This window comes from Papio anubis, chromosome X (genome assembly GCF_008728515.1).
Source record: "Papio anubis isolate 15944 chromosome X, Panubis1.0, whole genome shotgun sequence".
In the NCBI taxonomy this organism is placed as follows: domain Eukaryota; kingdom Metazoa; phylum Chordata; class Mammalia; order Primates; family Cercopithecidae; genus Papio; species Papio anubis.
In genome coordinates, this window is record NC_044996.1 from 57,044,530 (window position 1) to 57,052,897 (window position 8,368).

The 8,368-nt window shown below is 37.7% G+C and overlaps 1 pseudogene; it reads left to right on the forward strand.

Annotated features, from left to right (window-relative positions):
* Positions 1 to 376: 376 nt before the first annotated feature.
* LOC101020005 lies at positions 377 to 1,628 on the forward strand (annotated as a pseudogene).
* Positions 1,629 to 8,368: the final 6,740 nt, after the last annotated feature.

An 8,368-nucleotide genomic window follows, 5' to 3' on the forward strand; every position in this document is an offset into this window, starting at 1 on the left:
ATGTAGCATTAACATTCTAGGATTATGGTGAATATGGCTTGAGAATTTTCAAAACTACAGCATGAGGATATCTACTACATAATACTTAGCCACCATTATAGGGATTTCTTTGGATACTGCCTTAGATGAAGACAACAACTTTTTCAGTGCCATATGAAAGCAATTTCCTAGTTGAGGAAAACATACACACACAGATGCTTATACACAAACAGTATTTATCTTTCATTATTATTAGAAATCTAGTATCTTGAGCACATCAAGGCTTGAATTAAAAAAACAAAACAAAACAATAACTAGAAATGCTGAACATGAAGGAATACCTATGAAATCTGATGAGCTCTCGTAAGACTTGGGCCTCTCCCTAAGCTGAATTTGAGCAAGAAGGACGAGTTTGAGTTTGGACCCAGGCTCTTCAGGAGCTCTCAAGACCCAGTACAGGGAGAAGAATATTACAGCAGCCAAGGAAACTGAAGTTGGTGGTGGTCAGAAAGTGATCATAATCTTTTTTCCCATTCAACTGAAATCTTTCCAGAAAATCCAAGTTCAGCTAGTACGTGAATTGAAGTTCATTGGGAATTATGTTGTCTTTATTGCTTAGAGGAGAATTCTTCCCAAGGCAACTCAAAAAAAATAAATAAATAAGGAAAAGCATCCAAAGAGCCATATTCTGACAGCTGCGTAAGATGTGATCCTTTAGGACTTGGTCTTCCAAGTGAAATTGTGGACAAGAGAATCCGTGTGAAACTGGAGGGCAGCTTGCTTATCAGGGTTCATCTAGTCAAAGCACAGCAGAACAATGTGGAACATAAGGTTGACGCTTTTTCAGGTGTCTATAAGAAGTTCACAGATAAGGATGCTAATTTTGAATTCCCATAGTTTCTGTCATAAACAAAAATGACTAAATAAAGTATATTCACAGTTTTAAAAAGGAAATCATCCTTTTAATCTAACTTGAGATAAAGTTATCAATTTAATCACTCTAATAGATGAGAGTTTAGTATAACTGTAGTTGCTTAAATATTAATATAAACAATGAAATTAGCTTGTTCCAGTGAGCCGTATACGTGAAACATGCTGTTAATTCATCGTTAAATATGCCCACTGGGTGTGACTCTGAACTGCAGCCATGCTATGAAAGAGTCGGTATCCCACTGGTTCACCTAGCTTGCTATTGGCAAATGCCCAGAGGCTGGTGACCAATAATCCAGTGTCAAACAGATACAGAAAATACCTATATCAATAGGTTGCTTTACTGATAATGTCAAATATTATCTTTCCCCCAAAATGTCTTGAAAATAATTTAAGATTATGTTGCTCATCGTGGAAATAATAATAAATTCTCTAAGCCTACTCTTTAGGGGAGATTTAGTTCCTGCTAGACATAATTTGTATCTTGATTATCCATGAGGCAAGTGCTGGTATCTGTTAGGGTAGCCTAGGAGTGGTGGTTAGATCATCATAATGTTTAATCAGTGAGAGCTTCAGAGTATTTGGAAGATGAGTCAGTCAGTTATCATGGAAACACACAAAAGATAAACACAGTCATGTGTTTTCTTATAAGACTAAACAAAATATAAATTACATCAATAATATTTATTACTTATTATTGGTTTCAAGCTTACTGTGTGTATTAGTCCGTTTTCACACTGCTGTAAATAAATACATGAGACTGGGTAATGTATCAAGAAAAGAGGTTTAGCTGGCTCACGGTTTCGCAGGTTGTACAGGAAGCATGGCAGTTTAGGGCACCAAATGTATATTTAACATATATCTTTTAAACAAATGAATGAAATGTATATTCAGAGTGAATATACTATTGGATCCAATTACCTTCCACTAGGCCCCACCTCCAACGTTGGGGAATACAATTCGAACATGAGACTTGAGCAGGGACACAAATCCAAACCATATCACTATGAATATACATAGAACTCATAGTGGGGGAGACTGATGTTAAGCAAGTAAACAAAGAAAGAACACATTTAATACAGTTAATGATCAGTTATTAGTACAAGGAAGGAAGTATATAGACAAATTATTGCAGAACAATATGATGTCAGGAAGCCAACAGGCCAAAAAAAAAAAAAAAAAAAAAACCTTTAGATAGAATAAATAGAAAGGGAATGCCCCTCTAAGGAAGTGACATCTACTCTGAGATCTGCATGGTAAAGTCAAAACTGACTATTGGGATTGCAAGGGATGGGATCAATGCTTAGAGATCTTCAGGAAGAGTAAAACAGCCTTTCTACAGACCTTGAGGTGGTAGTGAATTTCACCTGTTCCAGAAACTGAAATTATATCAGAAGGCTTGTGGCAGAGTCAGCCAGTCAGAGACTAGCAGGGGACATGTTTGGTGAGGCAGATGACGCTCAGAAGCAGTCAGGCATTATAGACCATATGTTTGTTGTGGGCATTAGTGTTTGGGGAGCTTGTCAGAGCAATAGGTTTTAAAAATAAATTACTTTTTTCTGCTGTTAAGACTTTTTTCTATAATTAAAATTTATTGAGGTAAACCAAGATCTTACCTATCCTTAGTTTGCTAATCTATGGGAGTCAGAGAAGTGAAAGGTATATTATCTCTCCATAGCTACTCTCCGTAGTCCCCATAAGTTCTTTCTTCTCTTGTAGGCAAATTCTTGAGATACAAGGTAGGTTAATGTATAACTATAGGCATCTATAAATTATTTTTCTAATGAACACCATATGATTGTCTTTTTCCTTATTGGAGAAAAGCTGGCCACATAATCAGTGTGCCAATACTTTTCAGCATATCTATTTAGCAAGTGAAGGAATACGTTATCTTACCATCTTTCTCTTGCTAGATCTCTGAAGTTTCAGATTCTATCAATTTCAACTATCATTAGATTATATTTTTCTTCTTACTAATTTGTAAGTTCCTTAAGAGGAGACATGAGGGCCTTATTGTTTTATCTTACCTCTGTATCAAATACAGTACCTTACATTGAAGAAGCTTTCAGATATCAGAAAGTTTATGCAGACAAATGATATCAATTTTATTTAAATGTTATTATGTATTTTCTTCACTCAATTAAAAGTTCTACTGATGCTAGACACTATGATTATCCTGTTCACTGTTGTGACTTCCCACGCCACCTCCTCCTCCATGGAATCTTTTGACTAATTACTAGAAATTATGTTTGGTTTTAAAGGGGATGGGATAAATTTTCTAACTGAGGCTTTGGGGAATACCAGAAGACAAAGAGGCGAGTTTCAAATACTTGGGAAACAACAAAACTAAGTATGCAGGTGTCAAAAATTGAGACTTAATTCAGGATCAAAAAGCTATGAGTGTAAAGCCCAGTGGAGATGTAATCAGAGTACAGACAGTTTAGGACTAAGCAAGGAAGGTGAAAGAGAATTTTCAGGTGAATATTTTAAATACTAGTTGGTAGAGGGTGGTAAGACTAACTAAAAACCCAGGACCAGAATAGACAGTTATTTCTTTTCTAGGAAATATTGGCATTCAATTTAGAAGTATGGGCTTTTTATCTTGAAGGATTGGGGGCTACTTTTTTCACATAACACTTCCATCCGTGCAATGTTTATGAATTCCAGAAAGTAATTAGTTTTATGGAACATTTCCAGGTGTCATATCCCTCTTTTCTTTGACTCCTGGGAAAATACAAAATACAGGACAAGCACTTGTGCCATAGAGTTTTACTGGGAAATTAGCAACAATTGCTATTACAATATAAATATGGTTCATCCATGAGCACACTTTATTTACAACTAAAATAAAAAGGAAAAATGGGCAAAATGTATATAGGGTCTATCCTAATCTAAGAGTTAGACTCTCTTTCACTCTACTTTCCCTATAAGGCCATTATCTCAATTTTTTTTAACATACTATGGTGATGTTATGCCTTTCTGTATCCAGGCCTTTTGATGGTGCTTTTCCACACTGACTCTGGTCTTGGCCACATGCCTTGCTTTGGCTAGTGTAGCGTTACAAGATTAATGCAAGCAGAGACTTGAAAAGCGATCATGCATTTGTCTTTTCTCTCTTTGGCTTCTGCTGACATCATGACAAGATGCCTGGGCTAGCCTGCTGGAGAAATGTAAGAAATACATGTAGGAGAGCTGGTTTATCTGAGATTTCTTGCTATTTAAGCTAGTATTCCAGTTGACCCATCAACTGACCACAGATACGTATGTGATCTCAGTGGATATATGTGAAGCCTGGTTTAAGTCAGTAGAAATATCCAGTGACTCAGAGACTGATAAGCAGTTGTTCTTTTATTTATTTTAGGAGATGGTGGAGCGATAAGTGACTAATACATCCAACACATTTTGAGCCATTTTCTGTATTTATCTTCAAGACCTTCCAGCCCCTCAAATCTTGCATAGTTCCTTTGAATTGATATATTGCTTTAACCTGTAAGAACTTTAGATGTCCCAGATGTCTCAGCTTCTGATCCCTGCCCAGCTATATTTATATAGCTATGTTTGATTTCTCAGATTGTCTTAACCCTGACTGAAAACTCTTCTGGGTTTCATCCAAGTTTACATTTTGGTTAGTTAGCTGTGAAGACAGAATAGAGTGCCTTCAAAAGTGGGTGAGAGGAGCATATATTCAGGGCAACTTGAATCTACACTTCCAGATTATTGCAGTCCTCAAAGTTGGCCCAAATAATGTATCTATTTATATTTATGTGTATATACATTTATTTTATATATCATTTTAAAAGTAGGTGGAGACTTTGTCTTTGATATGCTAGGCCATAAAATTCTTATGTAAAGCAATGCCATGATAGAAGAGTTATTTAAGTAAATCAGTGGAAAACACAAAGCCTGATGAATTTGAATGGGAAGACTAGAGAGATTAACTGTAATTCATAGTTTAGTTCAAATAGAAGGATTGTTTATACATTTGTGACCTGGAGAGGAGGTTGGGAAAGTGCAGCTAAACTTGCAAATCTTTGCTGGGCAAGCAGATGACTACACTGTTTTGATCATATTCTAATATGAATAATTACTTAAGAACTGTTGCAGTTTATTTCCCCTGAACTCTCCTATGTCATATGTGTTGTTAATAGTTTTCTAAGTAGGCCCTAGCCCCAGGGTTCCCATTAAAAAGTTTTCAGTAGACTAGAATAAAATCACATAAGGCTAAAACTGCAACATTCACATGTATAATGAATGTGAAGCAAAAGCTTTCAAACTAGAATTATTATGATACTTTAAAACCAATCCAACCAGCATCTAGAGATATAGATGTACTGAATCCTTCTAATACAGGGATTTGCTCCACATTTGGAACTGAGGAGTTTCATGTATTCTCAAATAGATGCAACCTGAAAGTATTAAGGCTTGACAGTGTGTGTTCAAAATTAACATGATAATAATGATGACAACTTCTAAACTTAGTCTTCTGTGACTAGCAGGCTCTCAGAAATAGCAAAGGATAATGAAAGGGAAGTAATGAGGCAAGATATTTGTTCTATCATTTACTAACTTCTACAGATTGACAAACAACTGGTTTATTTTTTCCATAGTAATGCTCCCTCCTTTTAGTAAAAATAAACTTTTTTTCATTCTTCATTAATCCTGCCAAGTGAATAAATTGCTTCTAGAGATGTATAGTCTAATATTCATCCCATGACTTCTATCTTGCACCTGATATTTTTAGGCAACTCACAACAGGCAATTATTTTTTGTTTGATTGCTTGATTTGCCAGGAGGAGATCAAATTCAGGGCTTCTCTCTAGGAAGAAGAAGGCTAGTATCCCCGTTTACAAGTAGACATACAAGCATTGTTGAAAGTTTTCTAAACAAAAAGAAAATCCAGAAGGTAATTGATACATTATAGGCCTAAACATGTTATCTCTGCTATTAAAACGTCTTTGAGATAAGATGGCATTTTTGGCACCATTTCTAAATGGCCATGATCTATTTGCAAATAGTAGAAGTAGTGGTATATTTTAGATACAATTTTTTAAGTTGAATATATTATAGTGAGATATTTAATGTTAAATGGCTATGGAATGGATATTGTGAGTATAAAAGTAAGCAGAAAATGGAAGGATGAGTGTAGACTAATACTAACAAAATAAGCATAGAGTGACTGATGTCATTTCCAAATCCTCCAAAATTGGTTTGATTAATTTGACAGGATCATAACATGTCTTTAAAGGAATTACTTAAGACCTTAGAAGGTGTTTTCTTGCATTTGAAGTCCCAGAGATTGAAAAAGAGACAGAAAGACAAAGCCTGTTTTAATATAATTATATTAATATGCCTTATTTTTTGGAATATATTATCATCTCATTCTTTTTTTTTCTATTTGGCTAGAAATTGAATACTGTGAATATTTGCAATTCAATATAAAATTCAGAAACAGAATATGACACAGATCCAAGGGAATGAGAAAAGAAATTATGCATGTGGAAAAATATGCTTTCTAAGGGTGACTTACAAGTTTTATATCTTTAATATATCTCAACAAAAATCTCTGCAAACAAAACAACACAGATGCATTCACTGTTATAAAGTAACTCACAAATAATCCACATGTATTTTAAATGAGCTTCAAAGTTGCTAATAACTGGGGGGCAGTTCCAAGATGGCCAAATAGGAGCAGCTCCAGTCTACAGCTCCCAGCATGAGCGATGCAGAAGACAGGTGATTTCTGCATTTCCAACTGAGGTACCAGGTTCATCTCACTGGGGCTTGTTGGATAGTGCGTGCAGGACAGTGAGTGCAGCCCACCGAGTGTGAGCTGAAGCAGGGTGAGGCATCATCTCACCTTGGAAGTTCAAGGGGTCAGGGAATTCTCTTTCCTAGCCAAGGGAAGCTGTGATGGATGGCACCTGGAAAATCAGGTCACTCCCACCCTAATACTGCGCTTTTCCAATGGTTTTAGCAAACGGCACACCAGGAGATTATATCCTGTGCCTGGCTCAGAGAGTCCCACGACCACAGAACCTCCCTCATTGCTAGCACAGCAGTCTGAGGTCGAACAGCAAGATGGCAGTGAGGCTGGGGGAGGGGCGCCCACCATTGCTGAGGCTTGAGTAGGTAAATAAAGCAGCCAAGAAGCTCGAACTGGGTGGAGCCCAACACAGCTCAAGGAGGCCTGCCTGCCTGCCTCTGTAGATTCCACCTTGGGGGGCAGGGCATAGCTGAACATAAGGCAGCAGAAACCTCTGCAGACTTAAATGTCCCTCTCTGACAGCTTTGAAGAGAGTAGTGGTTCCCCCAGCACAGAGTTGGAGATCTGGGAACGGACAAACTGCCTCCTTAAGTGGGTCCCTGACCCCTGAGTAGCCTAACTGGGAGGCATCCCCCAGTAGGGGCAGACTGACACCTCACATGGCCAGGTACACTTCTGAGACAAAGCCTCCAGAGGAATGATCAGGCAGCAACATTTGCTGTTCAGCAATATTCGCTGTTCTGCAGCCTCCACTGCTGATACCCAGGCAAACAGCGTCTGGAGTGGATCTCCAGCAAACTCCAACAGACCTGCAGCTGAGGGTCCTGACTGTTAGAAGGAAAACTAACAGACAGAAAGGACATCCACACCAAAACCCTATCTGTACACCACCATCATCAAAGATCAGAGGTAGATAAAACTACAAAGGTGGAGAAAAAACAGAGGAGAAAAGCTGAAAATTCTAAAAATCAGAGCACCTCTCCACCTCTAAAGGAATGCAGCTCCTTGCCAGCAATGGAACAAAGCTGGATGGAGAATGACTTTGACAAGTTGAGAGAAGAAGTCTTCAGATGATCAAACTTCTCTGAGCTAAAGGAGGAAATTCGAACCCAGCACAAAGAAGCTAAAAACCTTGAAAAAAGATTAGACAAATGACTAACTAGAATAACCAGTGTAGAGAAGTTTGTAAATGACCTGATGGAGCTGAAAACCATGGCATGAGAACTGCGGGACAAATACATAAGCTTCAGTAGCCGATTCGATCAACTGGAAGAGAGGGTATCAGTGATTGAAGATCAAATGAATGAAATGAAGTGAGAAGAGAAGTTTAGAGAAAAAAGAGTAAAAAGAAATGAACAAAGCCTCCAAGAAGTATGGGACTATGTGAAAAGACCAAATCTATGTCTGATTGGTGTACCTGAAAGTGACAGGGAGAGTGGAACCAAGTTGGAAAATACTCTGCAGGATACTATCCAGGAGGACTTCCCCAACCTAGCAAGGCAGGCCAACATTCAAATTTAGGAAATACAGACAACACCACGAAGATAGTCCTTGAGAAGAGCAACTCCAAGACACATAATTGTCAGATTCACCAAAGCTGAAATGAAGGAAAAAATGTTAAGGGCAGCTAGAGAGAAAGGTCGGGTTACCCACAAAGGGAAGCCCATCAGACTAACAGCAGATCTCTCAGCAGAA